Here is a 13841-nt window from a genome sequence, read left to right as displayed (position 1 = left end):
GGTTGAGGGTTAGGGTGAGGGTTAGGGTAAGGGTTAGGGTTAGGGTAAGGGTTATGGTTAGGGTTAGGGTTTGGGTTAGGGTGAGGTTGAGGGATAGGGTGAGGGTTAGGGTTAGGGTTAGCATTAGGGGGTAGGGTGAGGGTGAGTGTTAGGGTTAGGGTTAGGGTGAGGGCTAGGGTGAGGGTTAGGGTTAGGTTTTGGCTTAGGTTGAAGGTGAGGGTGAGTGTTAGGGTTAGGGTTAGGGTGAGGGTTAGGGTCAAGGTGAAGGTTAGGATTAGGGTGAGCTTTAGGGTTAGGGTTAGGGTGAGGGTGAGGGTGAGGATGAGGGTTAATGTGAGGGTAAGGATTACGGTTAAAGTTAGTTTTAGTGTGAGGATAAGAGTTAGTGTGAGGTTTATGGTGTGCTTGAGGGTTAAGTTTACGGTTAGGATCAGGGTGAGTGTTAGGGTGAGGATTAGGGTTAGGGTTAGGTTGACGTTGAGGTTTAGGTTTTGGGTTAGGTTTAGTGCGAGGGTTATTGTAAGGGTGAGGTTTAGCGTTAGGTTTAGTGTTAGGGTGAGGGTGAGGTTGAGGGTGAGGGTGAGGGTTAGATTTAGGATTAGGATTAGGGTTAGGGTTAGGGTTAGGCTTAGGGTGAGGGTGAGGGTGAGGTTGAGGGTTGTGGTTAGTGTTAGGCTTAGGGTTAGGGTGAGGGGAGGGTGAGAGTTTTCATTAGATAAGGGTTATGGTAAGGGATTTGGTTAGTGTTAGGGTTAGGGTGCGGGTTAGGCTGAGGGATATGTTTAGGTTTAGGGTGATGGATAGGGTCAGGGTTAGGGTGAAGGTGAGGGTGAGGGTGAGTGTTAGGGATAGGTTTAGGTTGAGGGTTAGGTTGACAGTGCGGGTTAGAGTGAGGGTGAGATTTAGGGTTAGAGTGAATATTCGGGTGAGGGTTAGGGTTAGGATTAGGGTGAGGAGCAGGGTTAGGGTTAGGGTGAGGGTTAGGGTTAGTGTGAGGGTTAGGATTAGGGTTAAGGTTAGGGTTAGGTGAGGGTAACGGTCAGGGTGAGGGTTAGGGTTAGGGTGAGTGTTAGGGTTAACGTTTGGGTTACCGTAACGATTAGGTTGAGGGTTAGGCTGATGGTTAGGGTTAGGGTTAGGGTGAGGTTTAGGGTTTCGGTTAGGGTGAGGGTGAGGGATAGGGTGAGGGTTAGGGTTAGGGTTAGCATTAGGGTTAGGTTGAGGGTGAGGGTTAAGTTAGGATTAGGGTGAGGACTAGCGTTAAGGTGAGGGATAGGGTTATGTTTAGGTTTAGGGTTAAGGTGATGTTGAGGGTGAGTGTTAGGTTTAGGGTTAGCATGAGGGTTAGGGTGATGAAGATGTTTAGGGTGAGGGTGAGGGTTAGGGTTAGGGTGAGGGTGAGGCTGAGTTTGAGGGTTAGGGTTAGTGTGAGAGTTACGATTAGGGTTCAATTTAGGGTTAGGTTGAGGATAAGGGTTACGGTGAGTATTAGGGTGCGGGTGAGGGTTAAGGTTACAGTTAGGATCAGGGTGAGGGTTAGGGTGAGTTTTAGGGTGAGAGTTAGTGTTAGCTTTAGGGTTACAGTGAGGCTGAAGAATAGGATTAGGGTTACGGTGAGGGTAAGTGTTAGGGTTAGGGTTATGGTGAGGGTTAGGTTTAGGGTGAGGGTTAGGTTTAGGGTGAGGGTTATGGTGAGGGTGAGTGTTGGGTTGAGGGTTAGGGTGAGTTTGTGGGTGAGTGTGAGGGATAGAGTTAGAGTTAGGGTGATCGTTAATGTTAGTGGGAGGGTTAGGGTGAGGGTTAGGTTTAGGATGAAGCTGATGGTAAGGGTTAGGGTGAGGGTTAGGGTGAGAGGTAGGTTTAGGGTTAGAGTTAGGGTTAGGTTGAGTTTGAGGGTTAGGGTTAGAGTTATGGTTAGGACGAGGGTTAGGGTTAGGATGATGTTTATTGTTAGGTTTAGGTTTAGGGTGAGAGTGAGGGTGAGGGTTAGATTTAGTATTAGGTTAGTGTTAGGGTTAGGCTTAAAATGAGGGTGAGGGTGAGGGTGAGGGTTAGGGTTAGTGTTAGGGTTAGGGTTAAGATGAGTGTAGGGTTAGATTTTCCGTTAGATATGGGCTATGGTAAGGGTTAGGTTTAGAGTAAGGGTTAGGGTAAGGGTTAGGATGAAGGATAGGGTTAGGGTTAGGGTGAGGGATAGGGTGAGGGCGAGGGTTAGGGTTAGTGTGAGGGTAAGAGTTAGGCTGAGGTTCAGGGTGAGGGTTAGGGTTAGGTTTAGGTTGAGGGTAAGGATTATTTGGTGGTTTAGGGTGAGGGTTAGGTTAATGGTTATGGTGAGGGATAGGGTTAGGTTTAGGGTGAGAGTAAGTTTAGTTTGAGGATTAGAGTGAGTGTTGGTGTGAGGGTTAGGGTCAGGGTTAGTGTTAGAGTTAGTGTTAGGGTGAGGGTTAGGGTTAGGGTTAGGGTGAGGGTTCAGATGAAGGTTAGGTTGAGGTGTAGGGTTAGGGTTAGGGTGAGGGTTAGGGTAAGTGTGAGGGTTATGGTTAGGGTTAGGGTGAGTGTAAGGCTTAGGGTAAAGGTTAGGGTGTGAGTGAGTGTTAGGAGTAGCATGAGAGTTAGGGCGAGGGTTAGGGTGAGAGTGAGGGTAAGGATTAGGTTGAGTGAAAGTGTGAGGGTGAGGGTTATGGTTAGGGTTATGGTTAGGATTAGGTGAGGGTGAAGGTGAAGGTTAGGGTTAGGCTGAGGGTTAGGGTTAGGGTTAGCGTGAGGGAGAGGGTGAGGGTGAGGGTTAGGGTTATGGTTAGGGTTCGGGTGATGGGATGGCGAGAGTTTCCGTTAGGTAACGGTTAGGGTTAGGGTGAGGGTGAGGATTAGGTTGAGGGTGAGGTTTTGGGTGAGGGTTAAAGTTAGGGTGAGGGTTAGGGTCACGTTTAGTTTTAGGGTGATGTTTAGGATGAGGGTGAGGGTTAGAGTGAAGGTGAGGATTCGGGTGAGAGTGAGGGTTAGGCTGTGGGTGAGTGTTAGGGTTAAGATGAGGGTTAGGTTGACGGTGATGGTTAGGGTGAGGGTTAGGTTTAGGGGTAGGTTTAGGTTTAGGGTGTGGGTTAGGCTTAGGGTTAAGGTGAGGGTTAGGGTTAGGGTGAGGTTTAGGGTGAAGGGTAGAGTTAGGGTTAGGGGAGGGTTAGGTTTAGTGTGAGGGGTAGAGTGAGGGTTAGGGTTGAGATTAGGCTGAGGGTAAGGGTCAGGGTGAGGGTTAGGGTGAGTGTTAGGGTTAGGGTTAGGTTGAGTTTGAGGGTTAGGTTATAGTTAGGGTTAGGTTTAGGGCGAGGGTTAGGGTTAGGGTGAGGTTTAGCGATAGGTTTAGGGTTAGGGTGAGGCTGAGGGTGAGGGTGAGGGTTAAAGTTAGTGTTAGGGTTAGGGTTAGGCTGAGTGGAGGGTTAGTGTTTACGTTAGATAATGGTTATGGAAAGGGTTAGGTTTAGAGTAAGGGTTAGGATGAGGTCTATGCTGAGGGATAGGGTTAGGGTTAGTGTGAGGGATAGGGTGAGGGTGAGGGTTAGGTTTAGGTTGAGGGTGAGGGTTAGGGTGAGGGTGAGTGTTAGTATTAGGTATAGGGTGAGGGTGAGGTTGATGGTGAGGGTGAGTGTTAGGATTAGGTATAGGGTGAGGGTGAGTGTGACGGTGAGGGTCAGAGTGAGTGTGAGAGTTAGGGTTCCGGGAATGGTTAGGTTGAGGGTTAGGGTGAGGGTGAGAGGTAGGGTTAGAGTTAGGGTCAGGGTGAGGGTTAGTGTTTAGGTTAGGGTGAAGGTGAGGGATAGGGTGAGGTTTAGGTTTAGCATTAGGGTTAGGGTTCGGGTTCGGTTTCAGGTGAGTGTTAGGGTGAGATTTAGGGTGAGTGTGAGGGTTAGGGTTAGGATTAGGTTTAGGGTTAGGGTGAGGGTGAGGATGAGGTTTAGCGTTACGATGAGGGTGAGGTTTAGGGTGATGGTGAGGGTTAGGGTGAGGATGAGGCTTAGGGTTATGGTGAGGGTGAGGGTGAGGTTGAGGGTTAGTTTGACGGTTAGGATTAGGGTTAAATTTAGGGTTAGGGTGAGGATAAGGGTTAGGGTGAGTGTTAGGGTGTGGGTGAGGCTTAAGGTTACCGTTAGGATCAGGGTGACCGTTAGGGTGAGGGTTAGGGTTGGGTTTAGGTTGAGCCTGAGGGTTAGGGTTTGGGTTACGGTTAGTGCGAGGGTTAGTGCAAGGGTGAGAATTAGCATTAGGTTTAGAGTTAGGGTTAGGGTTAGGGTTAGGGTTAGGATTAAATTTAGTGTGTGGGGAGGGTGAGAGTTTCCGTTAGATAAGGGTTATTGTAAGGGTTAGGGTTACGGTTAGGTTTAGGGTGAGGGTTAGGCTAAGGCATAGGGTTAGGGTTAAGGTTAGCATTAGGTTTAGGGTGAGGATGACTGTTAGGATTAGATTTACGGTTAGGGTGAGGGTGAGGGTGAGGGCTAGGTTTACGCTGAGGGTTAGGGTGACGGCGAGGGTTAGGGTGAGGGTGAGGGTTAGGGTGAGGGTGAGCGTGAGGTTTAGGTTTAGGGTGAGGGTTAGGGTGAGGGGAAGGGTTAGGGTTAGTGTGAGGGTTAGGGTTAGTGTGAGGGTTAGGGTTAGTGTGAGGGTTAAGGTTAGGTTTAGGGTGAGGATAAGGTTTAGGGTGAGGGTTAGGGTGAGGGTGAGGGTTAGGTTTAGCGTTAGGTTTAAGGTGAGGGTTAGGGTTACGGTGAGGGTTAGGGTTAGTATTAGGTTGAGGGTGAAGGTGAGGGATAGGGTTAGGTTTGGGGTGAAGGTTAGGGTTAGTGTTAGGTTTGGGGTGAGAGTTAGGGTTGGGGTGAGGGTTAGCGTTAGGTTTAGGGTTAAGGTGAGTTTGGCGGTGAGCGTTAAATTTAGGGTTAGTGTTTGCGTGAGTGTGAGGGTTAGGATTAGGAATAGGGTTAGGTTTAGGCTGAGGGTGAGGGTGAGGGTGATTGTTAGGGTTAATGTTAGGGTTAGGTTTAGGGTCAGGGTTCGGGTTTGGGTTAGTGTGAGGGTGAGGGATAGGGTGAGGTTTAGATTTAGCGTTAGCATTAGGGTTAGGGTGAGGGTCAGGGTTAGGGTTAGGGTTAGGGTTAGGGTTAGGGGAGGGCTAGGGTGAGGGGGAGGTTTAGGTTTAGGGTGAGGGTTAGGGTGATGGTGAGCATTAGGGTGAGGGTAAGCGATAGGGTTAGGGTGATGGTGAGGGTTAGGTTTAGTGTGAGGTTTAGTGTTAGGGTGAGGGTTAGGGTGAGGGACAGAGTGACGGTGAGGGTTAGGGTTAGTGTTAGGGTGAGGGTTACGGTGAGGGTTAGTGTTAGATTTAGGTTTAGGGTGAGGTTTAGGGTGACGGTAAGCATTAGAGTGAGGTTGAGTTTTAGGGTTCCAGGAACGGTTTGGTTGAGGGTTAGGTTGAGGCTGAGATTTAGGGTTAGGGTTAGGCTTAGGGAGAGGGTTAGTGTTTGGGTTAGGGGAGGGTGAGGAATAGGGTGATGGTTAGGGTTAGCATTAGGGTTAGGGTGAGGGTGATGGTTAGGGTTAGGGTTAGGGTGAGGGCTAGGGTGAGGGTGAGGGTTAGGGTTAGGATTAGGTTTAGGGTTAGAGTGAGGGTGAGGGTGAGGGTTAGGGTTAGGGTGAGTATGTAGTTTAGGGTCATGGTGGGGGTTAGGGTGAGGGTGAGGTTTAGGGTTAGGTTAAGGGTGAGGGTGAGGGTGAGGTTTAGGATTAGGTTTAAACTTAGGGTTAGGGTGTGGATAAATGTTAGGGTGAGGGTTAGTGTGTGGGTGAGGGTTAACTTTACTGTTAGGATCAGGGTGAGTGTTAGGGTGAGGGTTATGGTTAGGTTTAGGTTTAGGTTGAGGGTTAGGTTTAGGCTTAGGGCTGGGCGAGATTTAGGGTTAGGGTGAGGCTTAGCGGTAGGTTTAGGGTTAGGGTGAGGTTTTGGGTGAGGTTTAGATTTAGGATTAGGATTAGGGTTAGGATTAGGCTTAGGCTTAGGGAGAGGGTGAGGGTGAGAGTGAGGGTGAGCGTTAGTGTTAGAGTTAGTGATAACTTTAGGTTTAGAGTGAGGGGAGGGTGAGAATTTCCGTTACATAAGGGTTATGGTAAGGGTTAGGGTTAGGGTTAGGTTTAGGGTGAGGGTTAGGCTGAGAGATAGGGTTAAGGATAGGGTTAGTGATAGGGTGAGGGTGAGGGTTATGGTTAGGTTTAGTGGGAGGGTTAGGGTGAGGGTGAGTGTTAGGTTTAGGGTTAGATTGAGGGTTAGGGTGACAGAGAGGGTTAGAGTAAGTGTGAGGTTTAGGGTTAGGGTTATGGTGAGGATTAGGGTGAGGGTTTGGGTTAGGTTTAGGTTTGGGGTTCGGGTTCAGGTGAGGGTAAGTGCTAGGGTGAGGTTTAGGGTGATGGTCAGGGTTAGGGTTAGCATTAGGGTTAGGGTGAGGGTGAGGGTTAGGGTTAGTGTAAATGTGAGGGTGAGGTTTAGTATTAGGGTGAGGGTGAGGGTGAGGGATAGGGTTAGGGTTAGTGTGAGGGTTAGGTTTAGTGTGTGGGTTAAGTTTAGGGTTAGTTTTAGGCTGAGGGTGAGGGTGTGCGTGAGGGTTAGAGTGAGGGTTAGGGACAGGTTTCAGGTTAGTGTGAGGGTTAGGGTGAGGGTAAGGGTAAGGGTTATGGTGACGGTGAGGATTATTGTGAGGGTTAGTGTTAGGGTTAGGCTGAGGTTGAGGGTTAGGGTGAGGCTTGGGTTTGGTGTACGTATTAGGAATAGGGTGAGGGCTAGGTGAGAGTGCGGGTTAGTGTGAGGGTGAGGGTGAGAGTGATTATTTCGGTTAGGTATAGGTCCGGTTTAGGGTTAGGGTGAGGATTAGGGTGAGGGTGAGGGTTAGGTGAGCGTTAGGTTTAGGGTGAGGAAGGGACAGGGTTTGGGTGAGGTTTAGGGTTAGGTTGATGTTCAGGGTAAGGGTGAGGGTTAGGGTAATTGTGAGGTTTCGGGTGAGATTGAGGCGTAAGGTGTGGTTGAGGGTTAGGGTTAGGGTTAGGGTTAGTCTGACAGTGAGGTTTTGGGCTAGGGTTAGGGTTAGGGTTAAAGTTAGGGTGAGGGTTATGGTGAGGGTTAGGGTTAGTGTTAGAATGAGGGTTAGGTTTCGTGTGAGGGTTATGGTTACTGTTAGATTGAGGTTTAGGGTGAAGGTAAGGGTTAGGGTGAAGGTTAGGGTGAGAATGAAGTTAGGAGTTGCTTGAGTGTTAGGGTGAGGGTTCGGGTTCGGGTGAGGGTTAGGTTTAGGATTAGGGTTAGGTTGAGGGAAAGGGTTAGGGTGAGGGATAGGTTGAGTGTGAGGATTAGGGTGAGGGTTAGGGTTAGGATTAGGTGAGGGTGGGGGTGAAGGTTAGGGTTAGGCTGAGGGTTATAGTTAGGGTTAGGGTGAGGGTTAGCATTAGGGTAAGGGTTAGGGTGAGATTGAGGGTTAGGGTTAGGTTTAGGGTTAGGGTGAGGGGATGATGAGAGTTTCCGTTTTTTAAGGGTTAGGGTTGGGTTAGGGTGAGGGTGAGGTTTCAGGTGAGGGTGAGAGTTAGGGTGTGGGTGAGGGTTAGTGTGAGGATGAGGGTGAGGGTGTGGTTTAGATTTAGGCTGAGGCTTAGGGTGAATGTTATGGTTAGTATGAGGGTTATGGTTAGGGTTAGGGTGAGGGTAAGGTTTAGGGTGAGGGTTAGAGTGAGGGTGAGCGTTAGGGTTAGCATTAGGGTTAGGGTGAGGCTGAGGGTTAGGGTCGGGGTTAGTGTTAGGGGGAGGGTTAGTGTGAGGGTGAGCATTAGGGTTAGGGTGAGGATTAGGGTGATGGTGAGCATTAGGGTTAGGGTGAGCGTTAGGGTTAGGGTGAGGGTGAGGGTTAGGTTTAGGGTGAGGGTTAGGGTGAGGGGTAGGGTTAGGGTTAGGGTGAGGGTTAGGTTTAGGGTGAGGGTAAGGGTTAGGGTGAGGGTTAAGGTGAGGGTGAGGGTTAAGGTTAGCACTAGGGTTATGGTGAGGGTGAGGTTTAGGGTTAGGATGGTGTTAGGCTGATGGCTAGGTTTCGGGTTAGGGTGAGGGTGAGGGTTAGGGTTAGGATTAGGGTGAGGGTTAGGGTGAGGGTGAGTTTTCAAGTTAGTTTTAGGGTGAGGGTTAGGGTTACTGTGAGCCTTAGAGTGAGGGTGAGTGTTAGTGTTCCGGGAATGGTTAGGTTGAGGGTTAGGTTTAGGGTGAGAGTTAGAGTTAGGTTTAGGTCTAGAATGAGGGTTAGTGTTTGGTGAGGGTGAGGGATAGGGTGAGTGTTAGGGTTAGCATTAGGGTTATAGTGAGGGTGATGGTTAGGATTAGGGTTAGGTTGAGGGCTAGGGTGAGGGTGAGGAATAGGGTTAGGGTTAGGTTTAGGTTTAGGGTGAGGGTGAGGGTGAGGGTTAGGGTTAGGGTGTGTGTGAAATTTAGGGCGAAGCTGAGGGTTAGGGTGAGGGTGTAGTTTAGGGTGAGGGTGAGGGTTAAGGTGAAGGTTAGGATGAAAGTGAGGTTTGGTGTAGCGTTAGGGTTAGGGTGAGGTTTAGGGTGAGGTTGAGGGTTAAGATTAGAGTCAGGGTTAGGTTGAGGTTAAGGCTTAGGGTGAGGGATAGGGTGAGGGTGATGGATAACGTTAGGCTGAGGGTGAGGGTGAGGGTGTGGATTAGGTTTAGAGTGAGGGTTAGAGTTAGGCTTAGGGTTAGGGTTAGGGTTAGTGTTAGGGTTATGTTTAGGGTGAGCGTTTGGGTGAGTGGTAGGGTTAGGGTTAGGGTGAGGTTTAGGGTTAGTGTGTGCATTAGGGTTAGGGTAAGGATTAGGCTGAGGGTGAATGTGAGGGTGAGGGTGAGAGTTACGTTTCGGTTAGGGTTAGGGTTAGGGTTAGGTTGAGGGTGAGGCGTAAGGTGAAGGTTAGGAATAGGGTTAGGTTAAGGGTTAGCGGAGGGTTAGGGTTAGGTTGAGGTTGAGGTTTAGGGTTAGTGTTACGGTTAGGGTGAGGGTTAGGGTGAGGGTTTGGGTTAGGGTTAGGGTGAGTGTTAGGGTGAGGGTGAGGTTTAGGTTTAGTGTGAGTGTTAGGGTTAGGGTGAGGGTGATGATTTTGTTTAGGGTTAAGGCTAGGGTTAGGGTGATGATTAGGGTGAGGGTGATGGGTAGGGTGTGGGTGAGGGTTAGGTTTAGTTTGAGGGTTATGATAATTGTTAAGGTTAGGGTTAGGATGAGGTTTAATGTGACGTTGAGGTTTAGGGTTAGGGTTAGGGTTTGGCAGAGGGTAAGGATTAGGGTGAGAGTTAGGGTGAGGTAAGGGTTAGGGTTAGCATTAGGGTTAGGGTGAGTGTTAGGGTGAGGTTGAGGGTTAAAGTTAGGGTTAGGATAACGGTGAGGATGAGGGTTGGGTTTAGGGTTAAGAGGTGGTTTAGTGTTAGCGTGAGGGTAAGGGTGAGTGTTAGTTTTAGGGTGAGGGTGAGGTTAAGAGTGAGGATTACGGTTAGGATTATAGTTTGGGTTAGTGTTAGTCTGAGATTTGGGTGACAGTGAAGGTGAGGGTGAGGGTTATGGTTAGGGTGATTGTTTGGGTTAGTGTGAGGGTTAGGGTGAGGACGAGGGTAAGCGTTAGGGTGAGGGTGAGTGTTAGGGGCAGGGTTAGGGTTAGTGTGAGGGTTAGGGTGAGGGTAGGGTTAGGTTTAGGTTTAGGGTGATGGTTAGGCTGAGGGTTAGAGTTAGGGTTAGGGTTATGGTGAGGGTTAGGGTGAGTGTGAGGGTTAGGGTTAGGGTGAGGTTTAGGGTTAGGGTTAGGGTTGCGGTGAGGGCTAATGTGAGAGTGAGGTTTAGGGTTAGGGTGAAGGTTAGGGTGAGGGTTAGGGTAGCTGATAGGGTTAGGATTCGGGTGATGGTTAGGTTTAGAGTGAGGCTTACCGTTAGCGTTAGGGTTAGGGTTAGGATGAGGGTAAGGGTTAGGGTGAGGTTTAGGGTGTGAGTGAGGGTTAGGGTGAGAGGAAGGGTTAAGCTTAGGGTTAGGCTGAGTGTTCGGTTATTTTTACGGTTAGGGTTAGGGTTAGGGTGAGGGTTAGAATTAGGGTAAGGTTTAGGGTGAAGGTGAGGGTGAGTGTGAGGATTCGGGTTACGGTTAAGTTTAGGGTGAGTGCGACGGTGAGGGTTAGGTTGATGATTAGGGTTAAGGTTAGATTTAGGCTGAGGGTGACGGTGAGGGTGAGAGTGAGGATTAGGATTAAGCTTAGCTTTAGGGTAAGGGTGAGGGTTAGGGTTAGTATTAGGGTGAAGGTTAGGATGAGTGTGAGGGATAGGGTTTGTGTTAAGGTTTGGGTGAGGGTGAGGGTCAGGGTTAGGGTTACGGTTAGGGTGAGGGTAAATGTGAGGTTTAGGTTAAGATTAGGGTTAGGGTTAGGGTTAGGATTAGGATTAGGATGAGGATGAGGGTGAGGGTGAGTGTTATGTTTAGGGTGAGGGTTAGTTTTAGGGTTAGGGTGAGGGTTAGGATGAGTGTGATGTTCATGGTGAGGATGAGTGTTCGGTTGAGGGTTAGGGTTAGGGTGTGGTTGAGGCTTAGGGTTAGGGTGAGGCTTAGGGTGAGGGTTAGTATTAGGGTTAGGGTTAGGGTTAGTGTTAGGGTGAAGGTGAGGGTTAGGGTTACATTTAGGGTGAGGGTAAGGGTTAGGGTGAGGCTTAGGTTGATGGTTAGTTTGAGGGTTAGAATGAGGGTTAGGGTGAGGAGTAGGGTTAGGTTTAGAATGAACATTAGGGTTAGGGTGAGGGTTAGGGTGAGGGTTAGGGTTAAGGTTAGGGTTAGGGTGAGGGTCAGATTTAGGTTGAGGTTTAGGGTGATTGTGCGGGTTAGGATTTGGGAAAGGCTAAGTGTTAGGGTGACAGTTATGGAGAGGGTGAGGTTTAGGGTTAGCATTAGTGTTAGCGAGAGGGTAGGGTTAGGGTTAGCGTGAGGGTTAAGGTGAGTTTTAGGGTTAGGGTTAGGGTGAGGGTTAGGGTGAGGGTTCGGGTTAGGGTTAGGGTGAGGGGTAGGGTGAGGTTTAGGGTTAAGGTTATTGTTAGGGTTAGTTTTCGGGTTAGGGTGAGGTTGTGATTGAGTTTTAGGTTTACGGTTATTGTAAGGGTTATTTTTAGGTTAAGCGTTAGGGTTAGTGTTAGGGTGAGGGGGAAAATTAGGGTGAGTGTGTGGGTGAGGGTGTGGGTGAGGTTTAGGGTTAGAGTGAGGGTTAGGTTGAGGGTTAGTGTGATGGTAAGGGTTATTGTGAGTGTTAGCGTTAGGGTTAGGATGAGGTTGAGGGTGAGGGTGAGGGTGAGGTTTAGGGTTAGTGTTAGGGTTAGGGTTAGAATGAAGGCTAGGATGAGGGTGTGGGTTAGGGTGAGAGTGAGGGTGAGGGTGAGGATTTCGGTTAGGTAAGGTTTAGGGATAGGATTAGGTAGAGGATTAGTCTGAGGGTGAGGTTTAGGGTGAGGCTGAGGGTTAGGGTGAGGGTGAGTGTTCGGGTGAGGGTGAGGTTAAGGGTGTGGGTGAGGGTTAGGGTTAGGGTGAGGGTTAGTGTTACGGTGAGGGTTATGGTGAGGGTGAAGTTTAGAGTTAGCGTGAGGATTAAGGATAGAGTGAGATTTAGGATTATGATGAGGGTTAGGCTTAGGGTGAGGGTGAGAGTGAGGGTTAGGTTAGGGTGAGGGTTCTTGTGAGGCTTGGGGGTTAGGGTATGTGTGAGGGCTAGGGTTAGGGTGAGGGATAGGGTAACTGTGACGTTAAGGGTGAGTGTGAGTGTGAGGGTGAGGGTTAAGGTTAGGGTTAACGTTTGGGAGAAGGTTTGGGTTAGGGTTAGCGTGAGGGTTGGGGTGAGGATTATGATTAGGGTGAGGGTTAATGTGAGGATTAGGATTAGGGTAGGCTTAGGGTGAGGGTAAGGATTATGGTGAGGTTTATGGTGAAGGTGAGGTTAGTGTTAGCGTTAGGGTTAGGGTGAGTTTTATGGTGAGGGTTAGTTTTAGAGTTAGGTTTAAAGTAAGGGTTAGGGTTAGGGATAGTTTACAGTTAGGGTGAGGATGAGGGTGAGTTTTAGGGTGAGGTTGACTGTTAGGTTTAGGTTTAGGGTGAGGTTTAGGGTGAAGGTGATGTTTAGGATGAGGGTGAGGGTTAGGGTGAAGGTTAGGGTTAGGTTGATGTTTAGGGTGAAGGTTAGGATGAGAGTGAGGGTTAGTGATAGTGTTAGGATTAGGGTTAGGGTGAGGGTGAGGGTTAGGCTTAGGGTTCGGTTTAGGGTTAGTGTGAGGGTGAGGGTGAGGGTTAGGGTGAGAGTGAGGGTTAGGGTTAGGTTTAGGGTGAAGGTTAGGATGAGTGTGAGGGTTAGTGATAGTGTTAGGATTAGGGTTAGAGTGAGGGTGAGGGTTAGGCTTAGGGTTCGGTTTAGGGTTAGGGTGAGGGTGAGGGTGAGGGTTAGGTTTAGGTTTACCATTAAGGTTAGCATTAGGCTTAGGATGTTTGTGAGGGTGAGGGTTATGTTTAGGGTTTAGGTTAGATTTAGGAATAGGGTGAGGGTTAGGGTGAGGGTGCTGTTTAGGGTGAGGATGAGGGTTTGGTTTAGAGCTTGCGTTAGGGTGTGGTTGAGAATCAGGTTTAGGGTGAGGGTAAGGGTGAGGTTTAGGGTTAGGGTTAGGGTGAAGGTGAGGGTTAGGGTAACGTTTAGTGTGAGGGTAAGAGTTAGGGTGAGGCTTTGGTTGAGGGTTAGGTTTAGGGTTAGGATGAGGGTTAGGGTGAGGGGTAGGGTTATGGTTAGGGTGAGCATTAGGGATAGGGTGAGGGTTAGGGTGAGGGTTAGGGTTAGGGTTATGGTTAGGGTGGGGTTGAGGGTAAGGGTTAGGGTTAGTGTTAGGGTGAGGGTTAGAGTGAGGGTGTGGGTGAGGGTGAGGGTGAGGGTTAGTGTTAGAGCGTGGGTTAGGTTGAGGTTTAGTGTGACGGTAAGGGTTATTGTGAGTGTTAGGTTTAGGGTTAGGCTGAGGTTGAGGGTGAGGGTGAGGGTTAGCATTAGAGTTAGAGTTAGGGTTAGGGTGTGGGCTAGGGTGAGGGTGAGGGTTAGGATTAGGCTTAGGGTTAGGGTGATGGTGAGGGTGATGGTTATGGTTAGGGTTAGGGTGAGGGTTAGGGTGAGGGTGAGGGTTAGAGTGAGTGTTAGGGTTAGGGTTAGGGTTAGAGTTAGGTTTAGGGTTAGGGTGAGGGTTAGGTTTAGGGTTAGGATTAGTGTTTGGGTAAGGGTTAGGCTGAGGGTGAGGGTGAGGGTAAGGGTTAGGGTGAGGGTTAGGCTTAGGATTATTTTTAGGTTTATTTTTAGGGTTAGCTTGAGGGTGAGATTGAGGTCTAGGGTTAGGGTTAGTGTGAGGGTTAGGTTTAGGGGTAGGTTTAGTGTTAGGGTGAGGTTGAGGGTTAGGGTGAGGGTGTGGGTGAGGTTGAGGGTGAGGGTTAGGGTTAGGGTGAGAGCTAGGTTGAGGGTGATGGTTAAGGTAAGGGTTAGGGTGAGGGTGAGGATTTCATTTAGGTAAGGGTTAGGGATTGGATTAGGGTGTGGATTAAGCTGTGGTAGAGGTTTAGGATGAGGATTTTGCTGAGGGTGAGGTTTAGGGGTAGGGTTAGGGTTAGGGTGAGGTTTAGGGTGAGGTTTAGGGTTAGTGTTAGGGTGAGAGTTATGGTTGTGGTGATGTATAGGGTGAGGGTGAGGGTTAAGTTCATGGTGAGCGTTTGGGTGAGTGTGAGGTGTAGCGTGTGGGTGAGGGT

Source organism: Dipodomys merriami, unplaced genomic scaffold (genome assembly GCF_024711535.1).
Source record: "Dipodomys merriami isolate MVZ:Mamm:240054 unplaced genomic scaffold, mDipMer1.0.p SCAF_47, whole genome shotgun sequence".
In the NCBI taxonomy this organism is placed as follows: Eukaryota; Metazoa; Chordata; class Mammalia; order Rodentia; family Heteromyidae; genus Dipodomys; species Dipodomys merriami.
Note: the sequence above shows the minus strand (reverse complement) of the source record.